This window comes from Notolepis coatsorum (assembly GCF_963971535.1).
Source record: "Notolepis coatsorum genome assembly, chromosome: 1".
Lineage (NCBI taxonomy): Eukaryota > Metazoa > Chordata > Actinopteri > Aulopiformes > Paralepididae > Notolepis > Notolepis coatsorum.
The window spans coordinates 77,514,903-77,536,578 of NC_140165.1; positions in this window are offsets into that span (position 1 = coordinate 77,514,903).

A 21,676-nucleotide genomic window follows, 5' to 3' on the forward strand; every position below is an offset into this window, starting at 1 on the left:
CAGCCACTGAACTACTTGTACCATCGTGACTGTGGATATACTGCGGTACCTCCGTTACAGAGACATAAGACAGAGCGAGAGAAGAAACAGAGAGAGAGAGAGATGAGAGAGAAGAAACACAGAGAGAGAGAGACATAAGACACAGAAAGAGACATAAGACAGAGAGAGAGAGAGAAGAAACACAGAGAGAGAGAGCTAGAGAGAGAGAGAGAGAGAGAGAGAGAGAGAGAGAGAGAGAGAGAGAGAGAGAGAGAGAGAGAGAGAGAGAGAGAAGAAACAGAGAGAGAGAGAGAGGAAACACAGAGAGAGAGAGAGAAATAAACGACAGGAAGGTACAACCTAGATTACCGTGTGGTTAGCCCCTTTCGTGACTGTGATGCACGCCAACAAGGTTTGGCCAAGTGAATCCACAGTCCCTTGCTCCCCCATAGGAAACCACCCTATTTTAACAAGTATCGCAGGGAAATTTCAAAGGTACTCACAGTTGCACGAGGGTCTTGGACAGAGAAACGCAATGGTTTGAAAGCTCGGCGTTGCTAATAAACATTTAAAATAATTTTTATAAACGTGTAAACAGCGAAGAACGTATGGCTGCTCTCCCCCGAACGCAGCAATGAGGAGTAGGGTATATCTGCAGAGTCGCACTGCCGTCTCGGTGATGTTTACACGTTTATAAAAAATATTTAAAATGTTTATTAGCAACGCTGAGCTTTCAAACCATTACGTTTCTCTGTCCAAGACCCTCGTGCAACTGTCTCTGCGATACTTGTATAACGATAGGTTATGTATAACCTAGTTATATGAGTACTGGCTGAGCGTCTCGCTCTTCGCCATTGAGATATACCTCATCTCCAGTACCTACTGTACTTCATTAACGAAACAAAACACCCATGCACTTGACCAGGCCCCGCCCCAGTGTAGGGTGACCAGGTGTCCCCCTTTTGGTTGTACTGTCCCACCATTTGAGACCGCGTCCCACATATTGAGAGGATGTCCCTCTTTTCGAAGCAAAAAAAATATATATCGAACACAAGACATTCCTGTCAAGTGATAAAGTTTGAATATTTAAAACAGATGTTAGGTGGTAACAAGGTGGCTGCCAGTGCCAAGATGAATGTGGAGAGATATAATTCTGTATTTAATTTGGATTTATTTTGATTTAACCTTTATCTATTCGGTGAAGACGAGTTATTCTAATTAAAAAAATTACATTATCTATCTGTCCCACTTTGTCCCACCAAAATCTTACTGTTGTCCTGCTTTTGGACTTTTTGCATCTGGTCACCCTACCCCAGTGTACCCCTATAAGGCACCAGGCATGGTCACACTCGCTCTTCCTTGGGAAAGGTTTTCCATCAAGAAAAAAACCCACCAAGGGACCTCAGGGCGCGCTAAGAGCGAGACGCTCAGCCAGTACTCATATAACTAGGTTATATACTCATACTGGCCAATCGCGTCTCGCTCTTCGCCATTGAGATATGGGGCAGAGCAGATGCGTGGCCCGACAAATGTACCCCCTGAGGACCCGCAAGCCCTACCACCAGGGGGGAGGGGAGTCCCGTCACCCCCCCTTCCTAGTGAAGAGGGGGCGGCAGTCAACTCCACCCAAGTGCGAAAAAGAGGGAACTAGAGACCCCTAAAAATGCACAGCACAGGCGGGACCACGTGTGACACAGCACCTCGTGGCACACACCCACACACCCCTGCTAACCCACCGAAGGGCAGGACGCAGGGGAGGTCCCAGACCTCAGAACCGCCTGGGAAACAGAACCCCCAGTCATGTCCATGAGGTAAAACCTAACGAAGGGACCCGGGGAGGACCAGGAGGCCGCAGCACAGATGTCCTCCACCGAGGCCCCCCCTAACAAGGCGGCAGAGGCCGCCACCCCACGAGTGGAGTGCGCCCTGACACCCCCAGGGGGGGCCAGCCCAGCCAACGTGTAGCAAAGGGCAATGCCCTCGCACAACCAATGTGACAGGCGCTGTTTCGACAGTGCCTTACCAGCGTGAGCCACCGTAACAAACAAAGAGCTGATCGGTAGCCCTGAGGTCCTGAGTCCGGCTGAGGTAAACCCCCAAAGCCCGGACTGGACACGACAGGTGAAGGCGCGCCTCTAACTCACCAGCATGAGGAGGCCGATGAAACGCCTGAACCACAATATCCCTGGAGCGAAAAGAACTATTTATTTTTTGGCACGAAGTCGCACTGCTATTGACACGAATAGACAAGCACTCAGGCCGCACCGAGAGAGCACAAAGCTCACCCACACGCTTAGCGGAGGTGATGGCCAGCAGGAACGCAGTCTTGAAAGACAGCTGTTCCAAAGACGCCTGCTCAAGAGGCTCAAACAGGGCCTCGGACAACCGGCCGAGGTCCAGTTGGAGGTCCCAACTCGGAGACAGAGAACGTTCCACCGGAAACGCTTCACAAGAGGATGGCTGAACAACGTAACGCCCTCAAACCCCTCATGACAAGAGGATATAGCCGCGGCATATACCCTCACCATCGAAGCCGACAGTCTATCCAAAATAGACTGAAGGAAGGAAAGGACAGCGTCCAGGGGGCAGGACACCGGTTCCCAGCCCCCCACCTTACACCACTCTTGGAAAATACGCCACCTACCCGCGTAAACCGCGATAGTGGAGGGAGCATGCGCGTTCCGGATGGTGTCGACCACAGAAGGGTCCATCCTCTCCAGACTCACCCTCTCACCAGCCAAACCATCAGAGGCTGGCCCAGCACAGGGAACTGACACAGAGACCCGTGCGCCTGAGAGAGGGCCCCCGATGACCAAGGAACAGGCCACGGCGGGGCTACCAAGAGCTGGATCAGGACCGGGAACCACACAGCTGTGCCCCGGTCCGGCGCGACCAGGATCAAGGTCCTGCGGTCCCAGACCTGTCTGACTATGTCTGGATGTAGACCCCACTGGTCGTGACGAAGACTGCCCCGCGACATCACATCTGCGCCCACATTCTCCCTGCCAGGGATGTGGAGTGCCGTCAGGCTGCGCAGATTGCGAGACGCCCATAGCCAAAGCTCGAACGCCGCCCGGTACAGACGGATGGAGCGTACTCCACCCTGTCTGTTGATATACGCCGCTGCCGTCGTACTGTCCGTCCTGACCAGCACATGCTCGCCCCTCACCAAGGGGCCGAGCCGTTCGAGGACCAGGAGGACCGCCTTCAATTCCAACACATTGATGTGCATAGCAGACCGGGAAGCATGAACCGTCCAGCTGCCCCCCACTGCGATGGTCCGACACATCCCCCCCATCCCGTGAGGGAGGCGTTGGTGAAGACCGTGACGTGTGCCCGCCTGCTGCCCATGGGGACCCCGCTGGTGAGGGTACCAGGCCTCCTCCAGTAGGCGAGATCCCCCCGTATCGACAAGGGAACCTTCAAACGTTTCCACTTGTCTCTCACATCTATTTTCATACTGGGAAAACCACTTCTGTATCCTGTAGCCAAGAGGAACCACAGAGTGAGCAGATGCCATCATACCAAGCAGGCGCATCACATACAGTGCCATAACCGTCCCGCCAGGACGGAGACCCCTGAGCGCGCCGAGGATAGACACTCGCCGCTGCTCCGAGAGGGTTGCCCTCATGGGCCTTGAGCTTAGAACCAAGCCCAAGTACTCCACCTGTTGACTGGGAAGAGGCGTACTCTTCTTCCAGCAAAACCCAGCTTGGTGAGGAATTCCACCACCAGCCTGGAATGAGACCTGGCGACCTCCTCCGACCGGCTGAGGAGCAGAATGTCGTCAAGATAGAAAATAATTCGTATACCCTGACGACGTATAGGCTCCAGCACGGTCTCTACGCACTTGGTGAATGTGCAGGGGGCCAGAGAGTAGCCGAACGGCAACCTCTGGTATTCGTACGCCACACCCTGAAACAGGAACCGTAGGAACTTCCTGTGAGGAGGGAAAATCGGGATGTGAAAATATGCATCCTTCAGGTCTATGGAGGTGAACCAGTCCCCCACCCTGACAGCGTTTAACAGGTGTCAACATTCTGAACCGTCTCGCCACAATCAGACGATTGAACGCGGACAGATCCAGTATAGGTCTGACACCTCCCGTTTTTTTGGGCACCAGAAAATACCGGGAGTAGACGCCCGACATCGCGTCCTCCCATGGGCCCACGACTACGGCTTGCTTCGCCAACAGAGATTGGATCTCGTCGGCCAGAGCTGTCACTGCTGCCGACCCTGACAACAGGGTCTGCACCAAACCTGAAAACGGTGGGCTTGTGCGAATTGCAAGACAAGCCCCCGCCTCAACGTTAACTCCATCCACTTCGACATACGGCACTGCTATAGCCATATGTGATGATAGTCCCAAAGCGCACCCGCCGCCATTTGGCGCTGGCCCGCAAGGAACTGTAAATAGGCGGCCCGGTCCCACCCGCTGTGCGTAGCCAACTCTAGACCCGCTAACCGTGCGGGCAGGGCGTTTCGTGGAGTCGGGACATCGGTCCCTGATAGAACCCATGAGGCAATCGCACCCAAGGGGGGACCCCGACAGAAAGGGCCGGTTTGATACGGGAGAAGCTGACATCATACCAGGTGACAAGAGCTCCCCCACTGAACACCCCTCCAGCATGGACCGCTGAGGGGCTGTTCTGCAGCTGGACATGCAAGGTGTGAGGACCCCATGGGTTCCTACACACCGTAGCCCTGCAGTGATATTACTACCACCCAAATCACGGGCGCCTGCCAGACCACTACCGGGCTCTCCGGAGTGGGAGGCACTAACGTGATACCCGGCCTGGCGAAGGCGAGGTCGGGGAAACCCGCGCTGAGCATTCTTCCGAAGAGGCCTCGAGTCCCCCTGCTGACAACCTTTATAGGTGACAGACGTAACACCAGGCTCCCCAAACGCAGACGCAGAACGCGTGGCGAGGGAGCCGCGTGACAGCACAACATTCTCACGGACAGACCCAGGCTCAGCCATCAACTGGGTGTCAGCCCCTGTCCCCATGAGAAGCGAAACGTGGGGCCGCATGCGCTTCAATGAAGACCCGCGGCCCGCAGCCAAAGGAAACAAATCAGAGCCCCTTTTCCGTTGGTGTTGGGGGAGGGAGTGATCGGAGAGCGGGCTGCACACAGCAGGACGGCGACGGTTTCTTAGGCCGTGCTCATCCAATGTAGCCGATCCCTCGGCCGCCAAGGCTGTCGGCCTTGTGGACACCTGTTGACGTAGAGCCCAGGGTACCTCAGGCGGGGGAAACATGGCCGCTGGTCGAGGGCCAAAATACCGCCTGCGTTTCCGCAGAACGACAAAAAAGTCCTTCCGCGGAAAGAGGAGCCTTAAGGAAAAGAAACCTTTCCTCCTCCCCAAGGGAAGACTGCTCCAACCAGAGATGCCTATTAATAAGTGTTGATAGCATCCTGATCCTCCCTGCGGTTATAGCTTGCGACTGATTCAAGATTTCTATAACCCCAAAAACACGCACAATGTTTTCAGCGTCGGCTGGCCCTGCAGTCCCCCGACGCCAATGTGGACAGAAAAACAATCAGCTGAGCCACGACACTGGCCGCAGCTAAATTCCATCCTATGGCGGTATAAACATCATCAGTCCATACTGCTACCTGCCGGGCCGACTTGCTCTCAAGTGTCGGCTTCCGGGTGGGACACCGTTCAACAGGGCAAAGGATCGATGCTACCTGGCTCTCAAGCCAAGGCACACCTGCCTTGCGCCCTGTTGTCAGCCCATTTACCCGTAAAAAGGGTAAATAAGTCTCAGCAAAACCCCCCGCATTAGCTACCGACTGACCTTCATCAATGAACCGGTTAAGAGGAAGGAAAAGCGGTGACATCCCACAGCGGGGAAAAGTGACCCAGCATTACAGCATTAGCATTAGCAGCGCGCTCCAGGATAGCCGGGAAAACGTCCAACTCAGAGTCACGTTTACCCAGATATCCTGCCCCTTGCGCCAATACACAACTCGGTTGTCTCACAGGACAACAAGCAGTATTACTAACACCAGCATTAATGCCTGATGGCACAGAGCCTACCTGAGCGCGAGTTAGCCCGATAGCTAAACATCGCGCAACGTCCCTCGATCTGCTGTCAAAAGACGAGGAAACCCCAGGACAGACCCGACGTGCCGTTGGAACATGCCGAGAAGATTCCAGGGGCTGGCAAATCTCCGGCGAAAACCCAACATTGTTCAATTTCTCTCTGCATTTCATAACACTAGTTACATGGGATGCAATGCATGTCCATGATGGAAAACGAAAAAAGAGGAAGGACGAGTGTGACCATGCCTGGTGCCTTATAGGGGTACACTGGGGCGGGGCCTGGTCAAGTGCATGGGTGTTTTGTTTAGTTAATGAAGTACAGTAGGTACAGGAGATGAGGTTTATCTCAATGGCGAAGAGCGAGACGCGATTGGCCAGTACGAGTATATAACGAACGTTTCGCGTTGGACCAGTTCTTCAGAGTTAATTAGGGTGGCTTGAAAGTGATGCCACAGATTACTTGTAAAAGTAATCTGATTACTGATTACTGATTACTCCTTTAAAAAGTAATCTTAGTTACTTTACTGATTACTTGATTATCAGAGTAACTTAGTTACTTTGAAAGTAACTAGGTTACGAAGTCGTCGTCCCTGCTGCTGCCACAACATAAGAATGACAAAAAATTTTTTTTAAATTTACTCAGTTTGAGTAAAATGTACTAATAGGGCAGGTAGGCCTATCTATATATCTATAGATTTCACAAAAGATAAATGGTCAATAACACCACATGTAGGCTGATATGTAGCCTACCTTTGAGGCCTGCCCTATTCAGATATGGTTATAATGTTCCTAGTGAAACAGGGGAGAGGGGTGAGTAAACCAGTGATTATATCTCAGTAACAGAATCTTCTCAAACCTCTTGTCAGAAAGTCTGTTCTGTTTCATTAGGGGCTCTGCTTGGCATCACTACTGCACTTCCTCGCGTACGTGCACGCGCACTGAATAAATTCCACAAATGTACTTTTAATACCAGTATTAGTCTGACCACACCCCTCATCAGCTTACCTTCATAAGCAGGTGTGTGGTCACCTGCTCTCCTCCTTCTCGCTTTCACCACAAGGAAGTGCCTCGGTAGTACCCCACTTGATGTGTTGTTAGTTGACGTGGAGAAAAATATTGTTTACAAGGAGGAGATACGTTGACATCATATCTTTATTTTCTCTCTCACTATTTTCGAGAAAATACGGCGATATTGTCTTCGTACTGGAGGGTCTGGAAGATGATGATCATTCTAAAAACCCTCCACCGGTTTTCGTATTGGGAGCACGCCGCTGCATGCTTCTCAACTGCAGTTCCTTGCTGTGTTTGTTGGGGTGAAACCTGTCAGGCCACAGCTGAACTGTCGGACATGCCGCTGTTGTGAGAAGCGGTGCGTTCCAGGTTGGGTGAGTAGTGTTTTTGCTGGCAGGCTCCACTTGTCTGTTAGTGCTATGGGGGCTACTTGACAATGTTTATGGAAACCGGCCCCAGGCTAGGGTCCTTTGTTCAGCCACCTAGGCGACAGAAGGCCTTGGTCTGAAGACCATTATAGTTTTAACTAGTGGGCCGCGACCATTAACACTGGTGATCCCTGTGTGTTTTGGACGAGTGGATTCTCTCTGTCACCGTGTTAAGGCCCCATCTTTCATATCCAAATGAGAGTATTCCTTCACGAGGGGATATGTGCATGGATGTGCGATAGCGGCAGATCCATGTTCAAAGTCAGCTACACAGGCCAGTTGGTATTGTGCTGATTCCGTCGGGTGTTGGTAAAATCACCGTTGTGAAGCGGTGTTGACATCTTGTTTTCTCTTTTCTCTTAAAAAGTGAGGAGAGGTTCAGAACGGCGGCCTGTCTGGGTGAGTGTTATGTCATTGTTTACAGGTTCAGTTGATAGCTGCTTAGCTTACGGTTAGCCAGTCAGCTGTTAACTGCTGCGTTAGCCTGCTGGGATCGCTGCATGGCCTGCTCAGGTTGGGCCTACTGTTAGCCAGTCAGCTGTTAGCTGCGGTGCTAGCATGTCGTGATCGCTAGGTAACGTTAGCTTGCTGCTATAGGCCATGGCCTGGCGCGGGGTAGCTTAGCTTCTCGCGCGCCGCCGTGAGCTCGCTTCTGGTCGCGTGCGTCGTTAGCTCGGCGTCTCGCGAGCAGGAGCGGTAGCACCCGAACGGTTGGAGCGGCCGTTAGCTTGATGCTATTCTGTTGAACGTGCTTTGATTTTAACATGTTTTACACTCTTGACTACGACGTCATCCTTGACAGGGGATGTTTCGTCGACCCTGCCCTGAGCCAGGACGGCAAGGTTGCATCAACAAAGGACGGTAGTGCGGGTTGGAGCGGCGACGCTGCCCAGTTCGAACAACACAGGAGCGGCTGTGTTCCTACGGTGTCTGTGACTGCACTTCGCTGATCTACGTTCCGGGTAGGAACAGGTTTGACCAGACCTTATAACACGTTTTCTGGTTTTACTTTTCTAAATGTATTGTGAATAACGATGTTTTTCCCAAAACGTGTGTTGCGGCAATACATTTGGGATACGGCGCGGGTTATGTGTGAGCTGTTTTTGTCACTGGCAGTTAGCTTCTCCGTGCGAATCGGGATGTAATGATCTGGTTGTTGTGTAAGAAACATCATGGTGTTTATATGTACCGTGTACTCACAACTAAGGTAACTAACCTATGAAGCTATGCTTGGTGACAAGTGAGTAAAAGAATGTTCTTTTCTCAGCCTGTGATGACAATGAACAGTGTGTTCACATATTAACAGGTTTTCCTGTTTTAACTGGCCGTATTGAGGGTAAAATAAGAGGATTGTGTTTTTCCCCCCGGTTCCCTGGGGACTTTTTCATCCTCCTATCAGACATGTTTGTGCACTATTTGTGTCTTTTGTGTGGTAGGGATGCGATGTAACTCTTAGCTTGATTGCTGAGGTTGTGCTAAAACTGCTGGAGAAACTTTATTTTCCTAAAAGAAAAAATGGTTTGGTCGCTGTCGTGTGTGCTTAGCAAGGCCTGTGGCCGATACTAATCGAGAATGATGTATTCTCTCATTGTGAAAAACGGCGTTCCTCTGTTGAGGGTTTTTGCCATTTTTTGTAGGTGATGATGGGTTGTGTGTGTCATGTGACCTACAACTGGGTTGGACTGGCCACAGAAGCACATGTGTATGTTGGACCGGGGCTCTTAGAGCCCTCTCTATTCTGTGTTTTTCCTTAGTAAAAATCAGATAGCAGGTTAGCTCATGCGCTGTGTGGAGCTGTCAAACGCTTCATAGAGCTGACTATGACTGTGTCATATTCTCTTTTTGTCATTACATCGTATCATGGGTGTGGGGTCGTAAAGGGGTGAACTGGTAACCTTTCCTCTCCCCCTTGTTTCTGTCGGTCAGGGGTACACCCCCTGTCCTTCAAGGTTCCCGTCACGTGGCGGTTCGGCACGTTACGGGGGGGGGAGGGAGTTTCCTGGTCCCACGGCCTGGTATATTGGGCGTGTGCACCGCAGGAATTCCCCCGCCATAGAGTACGTCACCGTGCGCGTCTCTGTTGGTAGGACTTCCGTGTGCTGTTCAGGTCCATGTGATGGATCTGTTTCAGGGGGGTGGTCAGGGCTCCTCCTCACCAAGCGCCTATTCGGGCCTTCTGTGAGTTCGGACTCCTTCTTCCATGTGAGGGAGCCTCCATCTGAGTACAGAGCCTTCCTCCTCAGATTGTCAAAGTGAGTGGACCCTCTAGAAGGGTCCTATTCTATTGTATATGTATTCGATTCAATTCGATTATTGAGTGTGTATGGGTTCAGTGCCTCTTCCCCGGAGAGCCCTAAAACCAATTTTTTACATGGCTCAAGGTGCAATATATTCTTTTCAATCTGTACAGCTCGCGTGGGAAGTCTCTCTGGGGATCCCCGTCTCCTTCCTATGAGAGGGTGGTGGGATGTAAAAATGTGAATTTTTTTTTACCCCTGGCTGTGTAGACTGGGATACATACTGTTGATGCTTCCTTCTTTTCTATTCAAAAAGTTTTGGAGTTAGGGAGTGTCACGCCCCTCTTGTCGTTCCCCTGGGCGCCTTGGGGATTCAATGACAGGTCTAAATAGCCTGTTCATTGATGGGGGTGTGTCCCGACGCACGTATAGTGCTAGCTCGCTGTAAACAGGTGACTGACTGGCACGCCTTGGTTGCTTGTGGTTGAAACGGCGTTTTTATAAAGCAACTGAGATGGGGGTTTTTCCTCTTCCGACGACCAAATCCCACGACCTGGGTTGGTTTTTCGACGGATTCTCGTTCATGTCTGGGGGATGATGACGGAATGGATCTGAACATATGTAGAGGGGTCTCACGCCCTTGGGGTGGGCCACCAGGCGCGGTTCGGCCGAACGTCTGGGTGGCGCCTTCTTTTTCATGTTAAGATCGACACGCATATCTGCCCTTTCTCCTGGAGTTGGCATGTCGGCGTGGTTAGGGCACGAGACTGGTTCTGGTCACGCTGGACCGGATCAGTTGAACCCGTTGTCCGCCGGGGATGCAGATCTGCTGTTCTGGTACCCTGAGGGACTTGGGCTTTTTTCAGGGGGAAAAATGCCAGGTCGGTCCGGGTGTCACAGGGTTAAGCGCTATGGAGACCCTGGTTGGGTACGTTTTTACTCAGCACTGTCGTAATGGCTTACGGCCATGCCAACCTGTACATGCTCGATCTCGTCGGATCTCGGCCGCTACACAGGTTGGTCCTGGTTAGTACTTGGTTGGGAGACCGCCTGGGAATACCAAGTACGGTGTGCTTAGGGGCTGGTTCTCCATTATTTTTCGCTCCTCTCTCACGCATGGCGAAGAGGGGCCTGTTGGGGGTGGTCTTTGACCTCCTCTGGTGACCCTGTGCTTCCCGTATCGCCAGGCCCGGTCCGAGGTAATGTTCGTCGACCCGTAGGCCTGGGTTAACCCTTTTTTGAAAACTGAGACACTTGTACTGCGGTATAGCCGGTGTATACCCGCTAGTGTTGTCACGATACTGGAATTTCGACTTCGATACGATACCTTGAAAAGTATCGATACTTCGATACCATTTCGATATAAAAAAAAAAAAAAAAAAATTATATATATATATTTTTTTTTTTTTTTTTTTAAACAAATTTAGCTTTTGTTGCTGGTTGATTCTCCTCAGCTTCTCTCTGGTACTATAAGATAAGATAAATATAACACTATTAAAACCCTTTGTTTATCTTTAGATCACACATTAAAAAAGAACTGTTCATCTCACTTCAATCATTTTTATTGCAGATGCAGAAGTTAGAACATAGTATTTTCTCAAGCAGACAGATGTAAACACTCACTGTAATCTGTGTTGCATGTACCTGACAAACTGAACTGTTTGTATTACAGTTGGTAACAGTTTTGATAAAGATAACAGGGCGAGGGCTATATGTGTAACATATATAACTTCACAACAGCAAAATTACTAGTACTAGTAGTAGTAAACAATAATTAAAACTTTTTTTTGCATTAGTGAAAACAATAAGGACACATTCAAAAGGCAGGGTAAGAAAAAAGTGCAATCTTATGCATTTTCAAGTCAAGTTCTTCTTAGGTAGTGCATTACCTTCTCATACCATTACACCTACTAATACCACCTTCTCATACCTTCTCATACAACCTTCTAATACCTTCTCATACCACCTTCTCATACCACCTACTAATACCTTCTCATACCACCTTCTAATACCTTCTCATTACACCTACTAATACCTTCTCATACCACCTTCTAATACCTTCTCATACCACCTTCTAATACCTTCTAATACCTTCTCATTACACCTACTAATACCTTCTCATACCACCTTCTCATACCTTCTCATACCACCTACTAATACCTTCTCATACCACCTTCTAATACCTTCTCATACCACCTTCTCATACCTTCTCATACCACCTACACCTACTAATACCTTCTCATACCAACTTCTAATACCTTCATACCACCTACTAATACCTTCTCATACCACCTTCTAATACCTTCTCATACCACCTTCTCATACCTTCTACATTACCTAGTGATACACATAAAGCATAAGAGCCGTGGAAGGCTCGCCGTCGTCGGGTAGAGTAATCCAATATACAGGTCCAGTCGCTCTTGACCCGGAGCTCCTCGGATGCAATCACCACTAGGGGTCTGACCAGCCTGGATAAGCGTCCAGATAACGTCAGGAACGATGGGGGTACTGATAACTGTAGGACTCGAACCGAACGATGCACAATACCTACTTAGTACTTATACCTTATCATACCTTATATAAAGGCCTCAAGTAAAAAAAAAACTGCAATCTTATGCATTTTCAAGTAGCAGCCAGCAACTAGCAAATGAAACAATATTCTTCTTGAGGTAGGGCATTTAGACAGCAGAATGACTAAAACAATAATTCAAACTTTTTTGCATTAAGCACACATTCAAAAGGCACTAAAGTGCAAGTACAAAAAAAAGTGCATTTTCAAGTTAAATTCTTTTTAAATAGGTAGTGCACTTATTCAACGGCCTCAGACTAATCACACATAAGGTGGTGCAAGTAGTGTAATAATGTACTAGCCTAAAGTTTCTTTACAACTTTCAGATTTTTTGCTAGGAACACCAGCATGTCAATGTGCTCCTCTGTAAGCCGTGCCCTTCTTGGACTGCAAATGAGCCCTGACGTACTAAATACACGTTCTGAAGCTGAGCTTGAAGCAGAGATGCACAAATACTTTTTCGCCAGCTGGGCAAGGTGAGGTAAAGTTCTCTCATGTGTCCTCCACCATGCGAGTGGGTCGTCTCCTGCGCTGAGTTCAGGCATCTTTTCATATATTGTGAACTCGTTTTTTAGTTCAGCCTCTGCGTCCTCTGCATCCTCGCCACCACCATGTTGACCCTTCTTTTCCCCCTGTATGCTGGTTAACAGTCCCTTCAGATCCGTTCTACTTTTCTTCGCTGGTACGCCTGGTAGTGGTAGTGGTTGCATGGCAGTGGCACATGGAGGAGGAGGAGCGGGTGTTTGTCTTCCTGTTTCAGTGCGAGTGTCCATCAGATTTCGTTTGACCTCGTCTCTTAACATAACAAAACTGTCCTTGAACCTTGGGTCGAGAAACGTGGCTGTGTTCAACACCAGCTGCAGAGCCCCGTCGACGTCGTTATATCGTTGGCGAAGAGGGGCCTGTTGGGGGTGGTCTTTGACCTCCTCTGGTGACCCTGTGCTTCCCGTATCGCCAGGCCCGGTCCGAGGTAATGTTCGTCGACCCGTAGGCCTGGGTTAACCCTTTTTTGAAAACTGAGACACTTGTACTGCGGTATAGCCGGTGTATACCCGCTAGTGTTGTCACGATACTGGAATTTCGACTTCGATACGATACCTTGAAAAGTATCGATACTTCGATACCATTTCGATATCAAAAAAAAAAAAAAAAAAATATTATATATATATATTTTTTTTTTTTTTTTTTTAAACAAATTTAGCTTTTGTTGCTGGTTGATTCTCCTCAGCTTCTCTCTGGTACTATAAGATAAGATAAATATAACACTTTTAAAACCCTTTGTTTATCTTTAGATCACACATTTAAAAAGAACTGTTCATCTCACTTCAATCATTTTTATTGCAGATGCAGAAGTTAGAACATAGTATTTTCTCAAGCAGACAGATGTAAACACTCACTGTAATCTGTGTTGCATGTACCTGACAAACTGAACTGTTTGTATTACAGTTGGTAACAGTTTTGATAAAGATAACAGGGCGAGGGCTATATGTGTAACATATATAACTTCACAACAGCAAAATTACTAGTACTAGTAGTAGTAAACAATAATTAAAACTTTTTTTTGCATTAGTGAAAACAATAAGGACACATTCAAAAGGCAGGGTAAGAAAAAAGTGCAATCTTATGCATTTTCAAGTCAAGTTCTTCTTAGGTAGTGCATTACCTTCTCATACCATTACACCTACTAATACCACCTTCTCATACCTTCTCATACAACCTTCTAATACCTTCTCATACCACCTTCTCATACCACCTACTAATACCTTCTCATACCACCTTCTAATACCTTCTCATTACACCTACTAATACCTTCTCATACCACCTTCTAATACCTTCTCATACCACCTTCTAATACCTTCTAATACCTTCTCATTACACCTACTAATACCTTCTCATACCACCTTCTCATACCTTCTCATACCACCTACTAATACCTTCTCATACCACCTTCTAATACCTTCTCATACCACCTTCTCATACCTTCTCATACCACCTACACCTACTAATACCTTCTCATACCAACTTCTAATACCTTCATACCACCTACTAATACCTTCTCATACCACCTTCTAATACCTTCTCATACCACCTTCTCATACCTTCTACATTACCTAGTGATACACATAAAGCATAAGAGCCGTGGAAGGCTCGCCGTCGTCGGGTAGAGTAATCCAATATACAGGTCCAGTCGCTCTTGACCCGGAGCTCCTCGGATGCAATCACCACTAGGGGTCTGACCAGCCTGGATAAGCGTCCAGATAACGTCAGGAACGATGGGGGTACTGATAACTGTAGGACTCGAACCGAACGATGCACAATACCTACTTAGTACTTATACCTTATCATACCTTATATAAAGGCCTCAAGTAAAAAAAAAACTGCAATCTTATGCATTTTCAAGTAGCAGCCAGCAACTAGCAAATGAAACAATATTCTTCTTGAGGTAGGGCATTTAGACAGCAGAATGACTAAAACAATAATTCAAACTTTTTTGCATTAAGCACACATTCAAAAGGCACTAAAGTGCAAGTACAAAAAAAAAGTGCATTTTCAAGTTAAATTCTTTTTAAATAGGTAGTGCACTTATTCAACGGCCTCAGACTAATCACACATAAGGTGGTGCAAGTAGTGTAATAATGTACTAGCCTAAAGTTTCTTTACAACTTTCAGATTTTTTGCTAGGAACACCAGCATGTCAATGTGCTCCTCTGTAAGCCGTGCCCTTCTTGGACTGCAAATGAGCCCTGACGTACTAAATACACGTTCTGAAGCTGAGCTTGAAGCAGAGATGCACAAATACTTTTTCGCCAGCTGGGCAAGGTGAGGTAAAGTTCTCTCATGTGTCCTCCACCATGCGAGTGGGTCGTCTCCTGCGCTGAGTTCAGGCATCTTTTCATATATTGTGAACTCGTTTTTTAGTTCAGCCTCTGCGTCCTCTGCATCCTCGCCACCACCATGTTGACCCTTCTTTTCCCCCTGTATGCTGGTTAACAGTCCCTTCAGATCCGTTCTACTTTTCTTCGCTGGTACGCCTGGTAGTGGTAGTGGTTGCATGGCAGTGGCACATGGAGGAGGAGGAGCGGGTGTTTGTCTTCCTGTTTCAGTGCGAGTGTCCATCAGATTTCGTTTGACCTCGTCTCTTAACATAACAAAACTGTCCTTGAACCTTGGGTCGAGAAACGTGGCTGTGTTCAACACCAGCTGCAGAGCCCCGTCGACGTCGTTATATCGTTCGTTGAGATCTGTACCAATATTTTCTTTAAGTTCACATTTGAGGAGGCTGTCATTTTCCTCAATGGTCAAAGTTGAAGATAACTTCCAAATTAGGGGCAGGACAGAGGAGAGTGTGGTGTGCTTTTCACCACTAAGGGCATCAGTGAAAGAGCTGACAGGGCTCAATATATCTTTTACAGTCTCAAGAATTGTAATGTCTGAATCTTTAGGCATGAGGTGCCATTTCTTCCGATCGTCGGCTAGAACTGAACAGACCGCTTGCTGCTGTTCCAGAAATCTCGCCACCATTTGATACGCTGAGTCCCAGCGTGTCGGCTCATCATGGATCAGTTTGTGTTCAGGCAGTTGCAACTCTTTTTGCTTCTGCTTCAGCTGTCGGGACATCTTTGGTGACCTGCTGAAGGCAGACACTGTCTTTCTCAGCCTCGACAGTGCTGCAGACACACGGCCTATATCCAGACCCTTGCTAATGGCTAGGTGAAGGTTGTGCCCAAAGCAGGGGACCCATGTGAAGTCCTGCTTAAATGCTTTCTTGTTATTTGAGGCATTATCAGTGGTGATGCCACTGCCAGCCATATTTGACATGTCCAGCTTCCATGTTTCATGTACCATCTCCTCCAACGCCTCTCTCAAACTGTCCCCCGTGTGCTCTGAGTGCAGCCCAACACAGCCCAAACACCAGCTCTGCATGTCCCAGGATTCTGTAATAAACTGCAGAGTTACTGCCATGAATGTGGACGTGGCCCTGCTGGTCCACAAGTCAGTGGTGCATGAAAATAAGGGTTTCCCCCTAAGGCTCTCCATGATTTTGTCTTTTGTTTCATTATATAGGGCAGGGATTTCAGTTGACATGAAGTGGTTCCGTGAAGGAAGGGAATACTTGTTATTTAACTGTCCAAGCAGTTGTCTGAACCCATGTTTCTCAACAGTATAGACAGGGACCTGATCCATGCATATGTACTCTGCTACAGCCCTGTTACGTTTCTTGGCTTCCTTTGAGTTTGCATGATACTTCCTTTGTTGTTCAAGTAATGCTGGTAGGGTAGGCTGCTGTGCTGTTGCTGGTCGATTCTCCTCAGCTTCTCTCTGGTACTATAAGAAAAGAGAAATATAAGACTTTTAAAACCCGTTGTTTCTCTCTAAAGAAAGAAATACATAGCAAACATGACTTAGTTATGCAATAGTGCTGCTGCTTTTTATTTGGTTAAAATATTTTAGTTAATAAGACTAAAATATATGACTACAACAATTTTCATTAGAGAGAGAGATTTCTCCGGGGCTGGTAACGTTAACCTCAGAGAGAGAGAGAGAGAGAGAGAGAGAGAGAGAGAGAGAGAGAGAGAGAGAGAGAGAGAGAGAGAGAGAGAGAGAGAGAGAGAGAGAGAGAGAGAGAGAGAGAGAGAGAGAGAGAGAGAGATTTCTCCGGGGCTGGTAACGTTAACCAACCTCGTGTCGAGTGTAGTATTGTATGACCTCGACATAACGTTTAAACGTAATTTTACTCCGTTTCCATGCGGTAGCCGGCTAGCTAGCATAAGCTAACAGAGGAACGACTAGCAGTAGCTATCTAACGTTAGCTAATAGCTGTAACGTACAACGAATCAGCTGTTGATATGATGCGCCATCAGTAGACAACGTATCTTGTATTAAACTAGAGTTAGTGGTTTAATGCTTCAGTCACAAACCTCTTTCATTTCTTTGTGGAGATCCGCGTGCCGGTCCTTCAGGTGTTTTGCCATATTTGAGGTGTTGGCACCTTTCGTTGGCACTGCCCTGTAACACCGCTTGCAAATGGGCATTGTGACATCTTTAACTTTCCCTTCTGTGTTTACTTCAAAACCGAAGTACTTCCAAACAGCACTTCTGCTGTTTTCTTTATCTTTAAGTTGTGGAGGCGCTGCATCTGCCATCTTAGTTCACTCAGCTAAAATGTTTACTGAAGAGTGAAGACGCCGACGGCTCGCTCTGTGAGGGGGAGGGCTGGAGGGGGAAGCGTGCTCTGAACAGCTGGAGGGGCAAGCGTGCTCTGAACAGCGTGTCAACAAACTTCCGGTAGAACACTGCCAGCGGGTACCGATACTACAGAAAGTATCGGTATTTCGGGAAATGAGTATCGTAACTGTTTTAAATATTCAGTATCGATATTTATCGATACTTCGATATTTTTGACAACACTAATACCCGCAGGTGTGTTTTGGAGTTTTTTCTTGAGGGGTTATAGGAACAACCACCGCATTGGGTAACACCAAGGTGGTTGATTCCCTGGTGTGTTGGAGCAGTGTCAACTCCCGGGTTACCCGGTTGAGGGCGCCCCTGCACGTTCATGACGTCTGCCAATCGTGTCAGCCTTCTCTGCCTCAACCCCTCTGGGTGGGGGTTTTTAAATGGAGGCTTGGTCATGCAACAACGCCAGCATACGCCCCTTCCGCCGGGGCAGCTGTGTTCAGCTGTCCCCTCTGGCGCATGTCTCGTCCGCAGTCTCCAGGCTAGGGTTAACAGCCTGTTGCCTGGTTTTTCCCCGGTGCGCTGCCTGCTTCCGTTGGTTGACCTTTTTTGTGTGCTTACGGCCATGCTGACTGCCTGTTCTGCAGGGTCAGTGTGCCAGGCGGTGTACTGTTGGGGGGACAGGGCCCGCTCGGCTTACGGCCATACCGACCTGAACACGCCCGATCTCGTCCGATCTCGGAAGCTAAGCAGGTTCTGGCCTGGTTAGTACTTGGTTGGGATACCGCCTGGGAATACCAGGTGCAGTAACTGAGGGGCCTTTGTCCGAATACGCTGGCGATGTGGGGGGCGGGGCACTACGTGCCCACCTGGTGGGGTCTTGATGCTGGCATCATGGACTTCTCCGGGCCCCCATTCCAGGGAGTCCAGTCCTTTTGGTGGGTCTGGGTCTTCCTTCGCGCTCCGCTGCTACGGCCTTGCCACGGGGTTGGGTTTGCCCTTGACCCCGTGATTATGGGGGCAGTAACGAGGTCGTTCCTCCGTTCGTTCCCGGATGGCATGCGGGTTGTGCGTGGGTGTAGTCGTGGGGTCAAGCCACGGTCTGCTCACCCTGTGCGTTGAGTTGCTTGAGTGCCTCTTCGCACGGTCGGGTCCGTCGCCTTCCCGTGAAGCCCCTAATAGGGGGGATACCCTCCATTAGGGGGGGTCGGGGGGGCTCGGCCCTCCCTGTTCTGATGGTTTTGGGGGGCTGTCAGCGGGGTGTATTTGTCAGCCAGCGGTTCCGCTTGGCCTCCCCTTGTGCAGTAGTGATGCCAAGCAGAGCCCCTAATGAAACAGAACGTTAGGTTATGACTATAACCAAGTTCTGTGAATTAGGGGTGACGCTTGGCATCAGACGGCCGCTGCAGCCCTTGACCTCACCTTGTGGTGAAAGCTTGGGAAGGAGGAGAGCAGGTGACCACACACCTGCTTATGAAGGTAAGCTGATGAGGGGTGTGGTCAGACTAATACTGGTATTAAAGGTAAATTTGTGGAATTTATTCAGTGCGCGTGCACGTACGCGAGGAAGTGCAGTAGTGATGCCAAGCATCACCCCTAATTCACAGAACTTGGTTATAGTCATAACCTAACGTTCCTTCTAGGCGTGAGCACCAACCCTCCCAGACTAAAAAGCCGTTCCACAGGAGCACTTGATGGGTTGGAGTGTTATACTTCAAGAAAATGTTCTTTATGTTTGAAGGTCTATCCAGTATCTGAAGCTCATGCTCTTAAAAAACTATTAAACGGTACTGCTCCTCCTATGCTATTATTATTATTATTATTATTATTATTATTATTATTATTATTATTATTATTATTATTATTATTATTATTATTATTATTATTATTATTATTATTATTATTATTATTATTATTTATTATTGTGTGCTACTGACAACCTACATACTGCAGTATTGATTGATTGATTGATTGATTGATTGATTGAAAAGTTTATTAACAGATTGCAGAATGGGTACAGTACACTACGGCTCAATACATACAATTGTTAAGAGGATGCAGACCTGAGAAAGACTTTCGTCTTGTTTCCATCAGGGTCCCCCATTTTCAATTCATCATATGACACACACGACATACAGATAGACAGTACTGCTACATCTATACATTTATGACATACCAGATTTTCAAATGCAGTACTGTTTGTGATACTAAAAAAATCCAGAAAAAGAGTGTATATACATTTGACATAGAAACTGTGCATTGGGGGAGGTTGGGTAGGTGGGGTGGGGCTGTACATTGGAGGTGTGTGTGAGTATGGTGTTCCATGTTCATGAATAGTGCAATGCAAAAGATGTTTAACTCAAAGGTGGAACATACCTGCACTATGGTTTAAATCCAGTAAAGAAATCCAGAAGTCGATGCTTCGGGTTTGGTTTTTTCTATCCGTTTGGTCGTGCTGTGCTGTATATTCCAGATGCGGTAGACAGTATTTTGTTTCCTCCGCATAGTGTTTGTTTGTTTGTTTGTTTGTTGTTTGCAAGAAAGCGTTACCAGCGTGAACGTCTCCCTGCTAGCTCGCTAGTTTTGGTGAGCCTGATAATAACAATAACAGCCGCGCCCACCAGCATGGAACAACGTGAGGTTGCGTGCTGTGACGTCACTCCCCCAATACAAGGAAATACAGCTCCAAACGTATATTTTTGACTGTCTAAAACGAAATAAAATACTGCATTCCGCCTGCATTATGAATTTATGATGAGATAGTAACGAAATAGTAACGCACAGCCACTTGGACAAGTAACTGCAATCAGATTACTGGCTTTTAAAGATTAACGCGTTAGATTACTATTTTCGGGGGAAAGTAATCAGATTACTGTAAGGCGTTACTTAGTAACGCGTTAGTGGCATCACTATGGGGGAGCAAGGGACTGTGGATTCACTCGGCCAAACCTTGTTGGCATGCATCACAGTCACGAAAGGGGGCTACCGTGTGGTGGGATTCCACAAACAACGGTGTCAGAAACACACTTCTACGTCTCGTCGTGTACCGTAGCCTGTAGGCTGGTTGGAATGTAATTATTCAGCTAATTTCTACAGCATATTTTCTCGTAAAATAAACAATGTTGTGACACTGCAAGCGATACTTCTGTCTGTCCCTGAAGTATAATATAACAGGACTCCTGCTCTCCGTCTAAAGCCATCGATCAAATACACAGAATAACCCTAGCAGGTTATTCCATGAAGCACAAATATTATTTTACAATATTACAATTATACCATCCTCATTTATTTTACAATTATAACAGTCACTACAAAACACTGGATATAACATGTATCTTTAATTTTTTTGCATACAACCTGTAATATATCCAACATTTCTAATCACCACAGTGGCAAAACACAGGTTGCCATTATAGATGGGTGACTGATTCGGTTAATTGAACAAATCAAAATTAAGATATAAGAAATGCAAACACAATACAGCCTTTTCATACACAAAGGCATACTGTATTTCCATGTGGTCCTGAACATGTTTTCATGCTGTTTCCTGAGACGAAAGGTCTGGCTGGCTCGTTATATTGTTTATTAAGGGCAAGTGGAAGAAGATAATATAAGAAGATATTAGATTATATATATATTGTAACTATATTTATTGTTGGGCAAATATAACTAAGAGGGCATACATACCCTCATCTTGCACCTTGACCTTTTAACTTTTTGCCTACTTGCCCATATGCACATATCCAGAGTTAATTATATTGTTATATTGTTTACACTGCCTTTTTATTCTATTTTTACTTCTTCACTGTACTATAATTCTATGACCTGTATCATGTATTCTACTACCTGTACACCTCCCCTACCCCCTCCCCCTCCTCCATGCTGCTATTATGCCTGAATTTCCCCAAGGGGATCAATAAAGGAATATCTCATCTTATATTCCTTTAACATATTATTATGTATTATTTACATGTTACATGCTAAGCCTGCGCTAAAGAGTTGACTTAACCCTGTCACCACCAGGGGACTCTGTATTCCTCAGTACACCAGGGTAGTGTCTGCATAGCAGTGTTGTAGTCGAGTCACTAAATCTCGAGTCCGAGTCAAGTCTCAAGTCCCCATTGTTCAAGTCCGAGTCACCAAAGAAGAGCCAGAGTCGAGTCCGAGTCGAGTCCCCATTACCCTAGTCCGAGTCCAAGTCCAAGTCATCAAGGTTGAGTCC